Source organism: Phyllopteryx taeniolatus, chromosome 21, assembly GCF_024500385.1.
Source record: "Phyllopteryx taeniolatus isolate TA_2022b chromosome 21, UOR_Ptae_1.2, whole genome shotgun sequence".
NCBI lineage: Eukaryota > Metazoa > Chordata > Actinopteri > Syngnathiformes > Syngnathidae > Phyllopteryx > Phyllopteryx taeniolatus.
In genome coordinates this window covers 5,397,654-5,410,474 of record NC_084522.1, presented here as the reverse complement: position 1 = coordinate 5,410,474, position 12,821 = coordinate 5,397,654, and the positions used below count along the sequence as shown (strand labels likewise).

General features: G+C 40.9%; 1 protein-coding gene across 5 annotated transcripts in view; it reads right to left on the bottom strand.

Moving 5' to 3' along the window:
• Positions 1-11,621, bottom strand: part of col16a1 (collagen, type XVI, alpha 1) — a 51,366-nt gene extending 39,745 nt beyond the window's left edge. The window contains exon 1 of one of the 5 annotated variants that reach the window (XR_009786162.1): positions 1,672-1,902. The gene's annotated coding sequence lies outside the window, so the exon portion shown is untranslated. Of the gene's footprint in view, positions 1-1,671; positions 1,903-11,602 lie in introns of those variants that run through there. The other 4 variants (XM_061760581.1, XM_061760579.1, XM_061760582.1 and 1 more) reach the window with 4 other exon arrangements.
• Positions 11,622-12,821: the final 1,200 nt, after the last annotated feature.

The window sequence follows — 12,821 nt, the reverse complement described above, 5'->3', positions numbered from 1 at the left end:
CACAAAAACAAAAAGACTTAATGCTAACAGGCCTGCACACTTGCTCTTCTACTGCATTGGAGTTGGAATAAACTAAAGCAAATTTACACACAAACTTTGATAGATTCCTCTACATTAGCAATAATTGGGAGCAATAGAAACTTACAAACTAGCTGAGGCAATATCCCAAAGTGTGCTGCACTCAGGATAGGCTGAGGCAAGTTTTCACAAGTTTTACATTCTGGAAAGTGTCCAACAGTTTGAATATTCAGTAATGAGAAACAGGCCAGCAAAGTTGCAGAGGAAGAAGGAGGGGGAAAAAGGGCAGGACAGTTAATCGCAGGCAATCCTCAGAGGGAGTCTACTCCAGACTGTCTCAAGTTACTGAAGACATGGACACTTTCAATATGTCCGCTTACAGTATGAAAAAAGAAATCCTCTCATGACATAAGCTGGTTGGCCCAATGCCCATTATATGCATGGCTGGGTCAGCCTCATCGGAATGCTTTCTACACTGATTTCTGATGATATATTCACTGCGGGCCTGAATAAACAAAGAGTCAAAGGGGTAATGGCCCCAAAATAAGGCTACAGTTTTCTTCTTCTTAAAAAAAAAAATCCATTAACAAGTGTGTGTGTTCACTGTGATGCGTAAAATGCAGAGAACAAATTTCATGTGCATCCATGCATGTTCATGACAAGAAAGGTGATTCTTCTTCTTCTTCTTCTTTGGCCACAACTGCGAGTTCAGGATCAAATGTGACTTTAAATTAATGACGATACAAATACAGTATGTCATGTTCTCATGGCTGCATAACCTTGGCTCGACAGTGGCCCGTAGATACTCAGCCATACAGCAACTTTTTTGTTTTGTTTCATATGTTATGATAATTTAATAGCAGAAACTGTAAATTCAAATGCTGAAAACTCAACACCTCAGCGAAGTACAAGCAAGGGGATTCCAAGGGCATTGATTCAAAAGCCAGCAAACATGAAGGGGCTGACGAAAGCAGAAGTGACTTTGCGATCACAACCAACTTTTACAAGATACTTTTGAAGCCTGACATTGCTCTTTGTTCATTGCAGTGACTAGTTCACACACACACGAGTTCTCTACTATCCCACAGCGCGGGTGTCGTTTTATTTTCCATGCTTCCATGCAAGCCTTAGTCAGCAACATCTTGGCGACATCAAATTTGGCTTTCATAATACTAATATGGAAAGAATAAAGCATCGACGCACATCACTTTAGCCAGCAGCTCTACAAACTACACCGTCAGGAAAAGGGTTACAGTAATACTTGATTAGGCACTCCCATAGGGAAAATTATTAAAATCACAGTTCTTTACACTTTTAACTTGGGCAAAATAGGTGTAGGTAGGTTTCCAAATTGTAAAAAAAAAAAAAAAAAAAAAAAAAAAAATCAATGGTGCAAAAACAGTATCTTAGGGTACCACCATGCTGCAAAGTTATTGACAATAAAAGATGATTCTTCTTCTAAAGTTGACAAGAACTTTTCTTTCCCCATTTTTTTTTGCAAATGCTTTGTAGTTTTTTTTTCCAACTGCTCTTTGCCAAACAGTTGAAGGACTAGTTGCTAGAAAACAATTCCCAGAGAACGTTGCTGTTGCTGATCCCCTTTCACGGATCGTTATGCGCGTGTCATGCAATTAACAGCGCATTAATACATACCTTATTAAAACTTTGGATTAAATCCACGAACTTGTAAATTGCACGAATCCGCCAATAAACACGTACATTTGCAGATATAGATCCGATGAAAGTCGAAAAGTAATCCAGTGCGTTGAGTTCCTTTGATCCTTTTTGTGACTTTTTGTCTCGATGCGTCTTCCACGCAGAAAAGGAAGAAAAGGAAAAGTCACGGCGAGAGTGGGTGTCCAACTTTTCCCCTCCCCTCTCTTGCCGCTGCTAATTCCCAAGACTGCCCCTCTTTTTTTTCCCCCTGTCTCAAAATCTTCCCCTGCATGGCTCTTTCTTTTCTCCTAGTTTTTCCAAGGGAGATCCCTTGATGACATCACCGGTCGGGGGCCTGCCTCTGATCTTTCGAGCATCTTGCCTCCAGGCCTGTGGCCTTTCCTTACCTCTCTCCTTCCATCCTCATTGCCTCACACTGTTTGATTCATAGCTGACGGCATGCTAAAGACAGCAATGTATATAGATGATTATGGCCTTATAGCTGCTTGGTTGATAAGAAGAATTCACGCTATTATAATGCGTAAATGCATCATGCCTACCTTTGATTGATGGCAGAGTCCCCCCGCTTCCATATTGTTTATTGCCGGGTTTTATTGAAGCAATCTATAGAGGCTCCAGTTGCAGCCCGTTTAGCTTTCAAGACCCCTTTCCTTAATAGCCACATCAATTTCGTCTGGTAAATTGTTCAATAGGCAAATACCACGTTGGTATTTATCTTGGGAGTCCCCCACTGGTGTTCCTGTGCAGCAAATGACGGAGGACTCCTATCATATTTATATTATACGTTGAGAGGGCATCCATACTTTACGATTACCTTTAACCTTTAGCTCAGGAAATATTTCAGCTACAGTCATGGGTGTACTTCCCATTAGGCAAACATAGGCAGTTGCCTGGGGCTCTGAGATTTCCAGGGGCTCCCAAACGTCTCATAAAAACTGATTAGTTAAGTTGTCTTCAATTTAAAGTAATTATTATCATTTTAGTCTTAATTCACATGCTTAAAAAAAAACATTAGAATGTCTAATCTATGATAATCGTTGCGACTGCGCCCCCCTCGCGTCTCATGCAATGGACTATTCCATCTTCTTACTGCACTTGTGCAGACTTGATCCGGAAAAACGACTGTAAAATAAACTTGTAGACGCTTCAACCTTTTTCTTGGCGACACCAAATATGCATAACCAACAGCAGCAAGTCGACGTAGCAGTAGTTAGCCGAGGAGAATCTATTTGGAGAAGTAGAGTAGAGTGACATGAGTGATGCTTTTCATCACAAAGAGTATTAAAGCATTCAAAATGATAAATTGAGTTTGCAAGATCATTTGAGATGAAAATGCCCAAAATGTCCTTTTTTTTTTAAGCTAATCGAGTTGGTCTTTTTCACCTTGCAGTTGAGATAGCAGGATTCCTCATTAATATGCAACATGTAAATAAGCTTTTCTCTGAATCGCTCATCCTCTGAATTGAAATATGAAAAAAAGTTTCACTCTGATTGGCCAAGCGTTCATAGCGACCTCGCGTTTGGATCATTCGAAGTGGGATCTTCTATAGAACTCAATTCCTAATGCAAATGTCCTTTTTACCTTTCCTTCCCAGACTCAGCATCTCTTTTAGTGTTTTTTTTTTATGTTTTATCTTAAATTGTTTGTATGTCTTATTTTGATTCGTATGTGTAAAGCACTTTGTTCTAAGCTGCGGTTGTATTTAAAGTGCTTTATTTAAAAAAAAAAAAAAAAAAAAGTTGACCTTTTTTCTGTTCAACTTCAATGAATGAAAGCAATTCCACACACACCGTATGAGTGGCATGTGGCACGAGAAACCGGGCCATGGAGCAGCATGTGCCTGCATTTTCAACGAGAATAGATGTTGATGCTCCAAGCTGCTCATACATCGGAGCCATTCATATGCTTGCCTGGTGGGACTAAATTAAGATGGCAGCCTTGAAAAACATGATCATAAATGCTTCACCATGAAAAGAGAAAATAATAAAGCTAAAACAATTTTTTTTTTTTTTTTTTAAATGTCGCATTGAAGCACAGAGGGCTGAAATGTCTGTTGTAAAACCGTGAGAGCCTTGAGGGAGACATGGTGTGGTGAAATTGGACATGACGCAATTCACTGTCTGTGCTGGGAATGCAAGGCTCTGGATACGGAAGATGTGTGTGAGCATGTGTATGATGGTATGATCCATTATTCATGACACACCCACTCGGAGGTGGGTGGGTGCGGCTAAATTGAGCCAAGGAGTATTTTTTTTAAAAGAGAAAAGAGAAACAGCTGGCTTCATATGAATCATTGAAAAAGTTTCCATAGAAGAAGGCTCGCTTTCTAGTATAAACCTTTGCAGTTAAAACATCCCGAATGTTGAGCAGGGGTCACCAACCTTTTGGAAACTCATTAATGCCAAGGGTTACCAGATTAATAAATTTTTCTTCTGAAATAACAAATTGAGTCAAATTACCTTTATTGTTTATGATATTATTAATAATAATAACTTACATCAAGACACTGATCATGTTAATGATTTTTTGACCCGATGATTATAAACAATGATTTAACAAGATACATATATACATACATACAATAAATAAGAGACATATGAATATACATGGCGGCACGGTGGCCGACTGGTTAGAGCGTCAGCCTCACAGTCCCGCCTGTGTGGAGTTTGCATGTTCTCCCCGTGCCTGCGTGGGTTTTCTCCGGGCACTCCGGTTTCCTCCCACATCCCAAAAACATGCATTAATTGGGGACTCTAAATTGCCCGTAGGTGTGAATGTGAATGTGAGTGCGAATGTTGTTTGTTTGTATGTGCCCTGCGATTGGCTGGCAACCAGTTCAGGGTGTACCCCGCCTCCTGCCCGATGATAGCTGGGATAGGCTCCAGCACGCCCGCGACCCTAGTGAGGAGAAGCGGCTCAGAAAATGGATGGATGGATGAATATACATCACTTTATTTCTGCAAAACTCTGTGTTTACATTTTTAAACAATCACTTCTCCAACATTCCTAGGAAATCACAATGTCCCAAAAATAAGGAAGTATTTTTAGAATAAAAAACAAAACAAAAATGAAAGCTCCATTCACCAAATACGTTAAGAGACAATTTAGTTGAGGGCTTCAGAGCTTTCTGCTGAGGAATTAGAATTAAACCTAAACAAAGTCCTAACATTTGGTTATTGGCTCAACACCTTAATACCTGGCGTAGTCAAGACTAATTCATTTTATTTCATGCATTATTCAATATGAATTTAAGGAACATAATGAAAAATCACGCAGTTTAAATTTTTGTTTTTTTAAATGGCCGACTGGTTAGAAGGTCTGCCTCACAGTTCTGAAGACCGGGGTTCAAATCCCGGCCCCGCCTGTGTGGAGTTTGGATGTTCTCCCCGTGCCTGCGTGGGTTTTGTACGGCCACTCCGGTTTCCTCCCACATCCCAAAAACATGCATGATAGGTTAAATGACCACTCTAAATTCCCCGTCGGTGTGAATGTGAGTGCGAATGGTTGCTTGTTTGTATGTGCCCTGTGATTGGCTGGCAACCAGTTCAGGGTGTACCCCGCCTCCTGCCCGATGATAGCTGGGATAGGCTCCAGCACTCCCACGACCCTAGTGAGGAGAAGCGGCTCAGAAAATGGATGGATGGATGGATTTTCATAGCAAGTGTTTGAGGAGTTTTGTTTTTGCAGCAGTATAACACCGTGAAGTTGGATCAGCACTGACGCGGTCTCCTTCATAGGAGTTCATAGATTCCCATATTCTAGTTTGTCAAAAGCAAAGTATGGGTTGGGGTACAACATTTCAATATTACATCTAATGATCTAATTGTGGGATTCTGATTGTGGCAAGACTCCAAGAAAGAAATCACGAGGTACCTCCTTGAGCCGTGTCCGGTCCCTCCCCAAAGTTGAAGAATGTTCTCCTTTTTAACCTTTGGCCTCTCCTCCCAAATCTGTTCCACCATCATACACCACACGGTCAGCCATCCGTAGCATTCGTTGTATCAAGTCGTCTCTCCCCGCACGTCATCGCTCGACATCCGTACCCACTTGATTCATTAGGAACTATCTGAAGCACGGGAGTGGATGGATTCTGGCATTGTCTTTATTGGCTCAGTTATTTCCACTGCATGCACTTGTGCTCCACTAAGCGGATGAGGGATGAGAGAGCAAGAGAGCAGTGAAAGAGGGCAGGGCGACATTATTTGTGGGCTAAACGCTGCTAAGGTTTGCTGACACATGGGGATTTGTGGTAAGATTACAAAAAAAAAGAGCATCATTTTTGTTACTCGGTTTTTATCCCCTCCATTCATTCATCACAACCTTTTAAACACGGCAAAGTTTGACACATCCGCAGATGAGAGGCTTCTAGTTCAAGCATGAATGCACACAAAAATTCACTCAATGACGAAGGAGATAGATAACCAAAAATGTGCAACCTATATTGAATTAGTGCCAGGGGACCTCTGTTTATAGTACCGTCGGTATAAAATATGTGCGGCCAATAAATGGACTTAATTTTCCCTATCAACCCTTGTTGACTGAGTGCAAGCAAGACTTTCATCAATAAAAATGTGTTCGTCTGTCTACGGCTGCTCCGCGTGCTGGTCTACATTATTACAGCAATAAGACATGGAATAAAGTTAAAATGCCAAGCGGTGAGCCAAAAGACTCCCACCGCTGCAGCAAAACCGGCATTTGAACTTACAACATGCTCACGCGCGCACACCGAGCACTGCATGCACTTTGGATTTAAGGCTGAGAGGAGATGTCATATGATGTTACTAAAGTCCAATTCGCTTTTCGTGACATCGGGGGCGGGGGGAGTACAAAATAGAGCGCTATAAAATGGAAGGAAAGCGTTCATAAAAAGAGGAGTGAAATCCAGTTAATGGGGTTGAAAGGAAACAAAGATAAAATAAAAAAATAATCAGAGGAAGCCATGTACACATCCTAGACGTAGGTCATGTAGACAAGCATGTGGACCCCATTTTGCCAACTGACACATATTCCCAAACACAGCATTAATGTCTCCCTCCTCTCATTCTTTCCAACCGCAGAAAACGTTTGAAAGGCAAAGAGAAGGTGGGAGACTGAATGGAATATGCTGACTGGCTGTGAGAAAGACGACCAAAGACACAAAAGACTAACGGAAATACAGTAGCAGTGTTTTTTCCATTTCAGACTAGAAAGCGTTGGTGTGGTTTTTGCCTTTTTTCCCATCTTTATCCCCCCTTCCCTTGTGTTTTCTCACTCGTGACATTGTTGCTCCTCCTCAGGCCTTATTTCATTTTAAAATGTATTTTACTCCACTCTCAGACCTTTAGTGACGTTATATCTAGCAGTTGATGTCTGTTGCAGTGGTGTGGTGCGCGTGGCAAATTTTCTGCAATCCATTCAAAGCCCATGTTCCTCGTTGTCCATGTTTCCTACGGATCAAGTTCATTTCAAACCTCCAGTTTCAGATGATGTTACGCCGACATTTTGTTCCACGATTGCATCGATTTAAATTTGACCCTTCTTTTTCTTCTCGCTATACCTTAAAATAGTGTATTTCATTATAATAAAAGACAGTCTTAACTTACCAGCTACAGTTACCAAATGAAGTTCAGTATAAGAGCGGCATTAAAAATATGTTTATTCAGGTGGTATAGATTCTGTTGGATTATTATGGTGGAGTAATATCTATATGAAGATGAAGATGTAAGAAAAAAAAGAAAATTGTGACTGGGCTTACAAGGGAACAGTATGAATTGGACCTTTGACCTCATTTATTTTAGGACAATTGCTCCAAAATAGACAAATAATCTGTAAAAATGCTCCCTCTACATGTAATAGAAGTTAACTTACTGATAGTTGTGACAGAGGCTTGGTGCTAATACAAAACAGTGTGTTGGCTAACAACCTGGTTGCTTTCAGCATTTCAGATGAGCCAAACCGCAATGAGAAAAAAGTCCCTTCTCACATCGTTCTCTCTGTGGGCTCAAGAAGCAATGTAGTTAATTCAAAAGGCTGGAGACAGCCAGAAGAGTATTAGGAGTGACTCCTTTGGCCTTAATTGCATCTGCATGGGAAAGCGGCCTGCATTCAAATGTAAAACAGCACTTTAGGAGATTGCTAAAACACATATACACGCAGCGATAGCATAACAACAAAAGATGTTTTTGCACAGACAAACCATTATGACAAGGAGCTTTACAAGCCAATATAAGGAGAATATAAAAGGCAGTCTCGTGTCCTCAAGTGCCAGTGTACCTAATTCCCACAGTACATAAAACACTTAAAGAACGCAGCTGAATAAAACCGAACGTTGAGCTACAAGCACACACTCGGAACCAAATCGATTGGAGCAAAATCAGAGCTCTGCATCACATTAGTGAAACTGTCATTAACCCACGAGCAGTGTTCGTCTAAGAGACTGCCAGTAAATAAGGTGGGGGATAAAGCTCAGAGCAGCCTTTTGGCTAAAACGCAAACACATCAACACAAAATATGTATGAATTTTACAACCATATTGATCGAAAACTGGAAGTTCTGGAATCTACTCAGCATAAATGAATTTGCCAATTTCCAAAAGCCATTTTTATGACTAAAGTAAAGTCTGTACACTACTTTATAGACATGCAAACCCTTGCCAAACACAAAATATCTTCTCTATCTTCGCCATCTCTGCAGAGACTCATTCTAAAGTTGTTCTAATCAGTACATTGCATGAACTGTGTGACTTGTGCCCTGCTTCCAGTCCTTCAATGTCATACATAGAATAAGAGATCACAAAAAATCGAGAAGCGAGAAATAGCCGACATATGGCTAAAACATCATAGGATTACTATTTTCTTTTCCAGGAAAAGTGAAGGCACCACAACAAACCAAAGGTCAGACTCGTGGGGTTGGTGGTTGGGGACCACCGCGTTAGTTGGTTATATTAATTCACTTAGACACACTTAGTCCAGACTCGAGGCTCTAATTGAGAAGGCCCACTCAGGCCCTAATCGCTCTAATTATATTTTAGTACCAATCCCCAAGATCATAAATGCCTCATGTTTTCTCTCATTGTCTCGGCCATTAGGAGTCTCAGAGGGCTTAACGCCAGCCCTTCCTCACGCCTGCTGTGAAGACGTACTCACTATATATATATATATATATATATATATATATATATATATATATATATATATATATAAAGAAAAAGAGACTGTTCCACAGTCCTGAACTGATCGATTGCCTCCCAAGCTGATCGATTGCCTCCCAAAAGGGCCTATAGTAGCATTGATTGCTGCGTAAGTAGCTGCAGAGCTGTGGCTTTATAGCCAAAACTCACACACCAGTGCTGCAATTCTCCAATAGCGATCAAATCATGCGTCATACTTGCTCAGGGTCTTTCAAGGAATGTTAAATGTATTTATAACTCGGAATATGCTGTATGGTTATCTTTGCTATATATATATATATATATATATATATATATATATATATATATATATATATTTGCTTCAATTATAATTAGACGTGGCATTGTCCTGATATACTGTTTTATATTTTATAAAACAAAAGAAAAAGGGACTGCTTGACCGGATTTATTACTTATTGAATACTATGGATCTTCCTATAGAGTGAAAGGGTTGGAAAGGGCAGAAAATCAGGCTGCTGGCCAACATTCAATCCAGCCCAAAGTAAACATTTATTTATTTAAAGGTAATAAACATATTGACTTTGAAGAGGAGAATGTTGGACAACAAGAATTGTGTACTCGCTTAAGCCATGGTCAATTGGCTCCTCAAATGATCAAAAGACAATGAAAAAACACTCGAGATTCTGATCCACTTTAAATCTGACTGGTCCGTCTGTCACCATGCACCACATTTCCTTCCAAAATCATCATGCTGACAGGACAGACAAACGACACCGAAAAACATAGCCTCCTCGGAGCTAATTAACTTCAGAAAACATGCTGGGGAACATTTCTCTGGGAAATCACATTTTGACATAAATATCTCCAGGTTTTGGAGAGATGAGAACATTTGAGGTAACGTGTTTACATGCAGGTTAGATCCCAAAGCAGCTCTGCTCCATTTAACCAACCTCGGAGGTAATCCAAATTCGCAAATAACTCTATATGAGCATGAGGCAGCCTGCTGTGAGTTGAAGAGAATCTTTCAGGAGGGTTGTTTCTCAGAAGAAGGAAACAGCTGCGCAAACTTGATTTCATCATTTGTTATCGTCGTTACCAAGTCCGAACCAAATGCGACAATTCACATGTTTTATCATTGAGCCTTTTGATCACATTTGCAGCCAATTCATGTACGCCGCAGATTTTTTTTACATTTTGTTTTTTGTTTTGTTTTGTTTGTGAACGGTTTTGGCCATTCATTCATCAGATGATTTGTGTGGTCAGAAGTCACTTATGATTGATTAGTGGGCCTGGATTACTGTGTCGACTGTCTAGTTCACACCAGTCCACACCAAACTGATCCAACGATGGATCTTGTTTTGTTCAACTGAGCACAGTCGTGCCGGAACAACCTGTTCCCACTAAATTGCCCCGCAAATCTTGACATGCTGAGGTATAAATTTAGTATGAACTAAGGGTTGTAATCCGATGACAAATAATTCATAACTAGGTTAGTCTCCAAAGCCTTTGCCCTTATAATGTATGTACAGTATATGTATTGTATACGTATACCACCCATCTCTCGTAGCAACCTTTTGGGGCAGCCGCTGTTGTGCATCTCCAGCTTGCCAGCGCGAATTAGAAAGAAGGCTGCTCTGCCTCCTCTAAATGTTTCATGATGTTTACCAGCCTGTTTGTTATGAGAGCAGATCAAGGGCAGACCACTCCCACCGGTGCGCACCAGAGGGGAAGGGGATACAGAAGAGGCGAGGCAAGGAAACATTGCAGATGAATGAGTTGAGCTAGAGCTGGAGGGGGCGTTTGGCGATGGAAGCTTGGATAGATGGACGCTGACATTACAAATCTGTAATGCACGCATGTTGCTGTCGCTGTACACTCCGACTGAAATATATAATCAAATAATTTATATGTACCAATCACTTTTGTGGCACATGGACGGGAAATACATCTTAATACATCCAGAGCGAGAGAATTGCCTTAGCATTAATATATTTCTACCTCAGACAGACTGTGGACAGATACTATATGTAGTCAAAAATATACATGCATTTAGCATCAGAATTCAATCAATATGTAGGACAATATCTGCGATTGGCTGGAAACCAGTTCAGGGTGTTCCTCGCCTCTTGCCCAAAGTCGGCTGGGATTGGCTACAGCTCTTCCGCGGCCCTCACCAGGATAAACAGTACAGGTGAGATTGTTAAAGGGTGTCTTGTTAAAGCGGTATTACAAGATAACTACTTCAGCCCGGGATGTTTCACTTAGCATATCCCCACAGTAACCTATAATCTTGACTCTGATATTCAAAGATGAAATCAAAATGTGAAAATGGAATGGATTTCTTTTGATCACTGTTTCTGGAAGATTCTGTGTTGGAAACCAAAGCCCCCCCCCCCCCCCCCCCCCAAAAAACAAGGAATTCTTAAATGATGTTTTCTATTCAGTAGACCTGTGAGGAATACTTTTTTTTTTTTTATGTTTTTTTTCTTTTCTTTGTAAGATGAAAGATAACAGCTGGGAACAAACAGAAAATGAAAATCCAGCAACGGCCCCCAACGTAATACAAAAGGAAGGAGCATACTAGATAATGAAATAAGGAATGGTAGTGGATACATGATCACTTGTTTTGTAGGAGGGTTTCCACAAAGTAGACATGTAATGCGTACCATATTAAGTGGGAGGGGAAAAGAAGAAACGAATTAGATCCAATGAAAATCCTCATAAAGTTAAAAAAAAAGAAAACTCCCAAATTACCTCACAGTCATATTTTGACTCACCAAAGGACGTTGATGTTCACGATGCTTCGTAATCTCCACGGGGTCTTCTCTGAGAGAGCGTACAAGGACACAGCTGTGGATCTTCAGTAGGGGATAAATGACTTACAGCCCCCCGCCCCCCAAAAAAAAATTTGGTAGTGTGTGTTTATGGGAAACGTTTAATGTCTTAGCCCCCCTAAAACCGATCTCCAGCCCCCTTAAACAGATCTTGCTCTCCCAAATGTCCCCGCCCCCGTCAACAAACGTCCAAACCTAGCAACGCCCCTGAACAATAATAGTGCTTTAGTTTGAACAGAAACGTCATAAAGGTGAATGATTGACATTCTACTCCTACTGATGTAGCATATACGCTTCTAAAGGGATCTACAAATAGAAACCAACCTATTGTAATCTTTTTACTTTGACTCTTTAAGGTGTGATATTGGGCATGTACAGTATATCCCGTCTAACTTGCCATTTCGAAACATTCCCTTAGCTAAGCCCGCCTCATGCCCCTGTTTCTCCCCGACGGGCTGTAAGTTGGTAATTGACATTTTCGCATGAGATCAGTGCTGACCTGGAAGTGAGCAGGGGAGCGTTTAGGCTGCAGCAAAGCTCACAATGCTCACAATTGTTCTGCGGGTAATTACACAGCTCAGCCACTGCTTATTGAATTCATATCAAATAAAACTCCAGAGAAAGTGCCAGACGCTGATGTAGAAATTCGACCTCCTCTTCTTATTCATTCTGTCGCTCATGTGCTCTTTTCAGTCCCGCTTGTTGAAAGTTTGCTCGTCCACTCTTCAGTTTGGCCTTAATCAATAGCTTTTACTTGGTAGTTTCGTCTCTTCCATCGAAAAGCAGTGCATTTGGGATCCATGCAAAACTCTCATTAGGGCCCCTCCATTTCTACAGCACTTTGAAAATTATATATTTTTTTTTTCTAGAACCTGTGGCAATCCTCATCACAACCTCCCTAAGGCCCCCCACACCTTCTGCGTCTACTGCATGACGCCGGCTGGGTTGTGTTCGTATCACTGCTCTGCCTTTGTCCTCCCGCTCTGTCTCTTGCTATTTTCCTCACACTACATTCTCCACCTCATTTCTCCTGTAATTGCCTGTGCATCCAACATTCTCATTACCTCTTTTTTTTATTGTTTCTATTAGATTTTTATTAATCCTCGCAAAGGTCATGTTTGAGCCAAGTAGAATACAGATGACTCCCTATTGCGCTACCCAC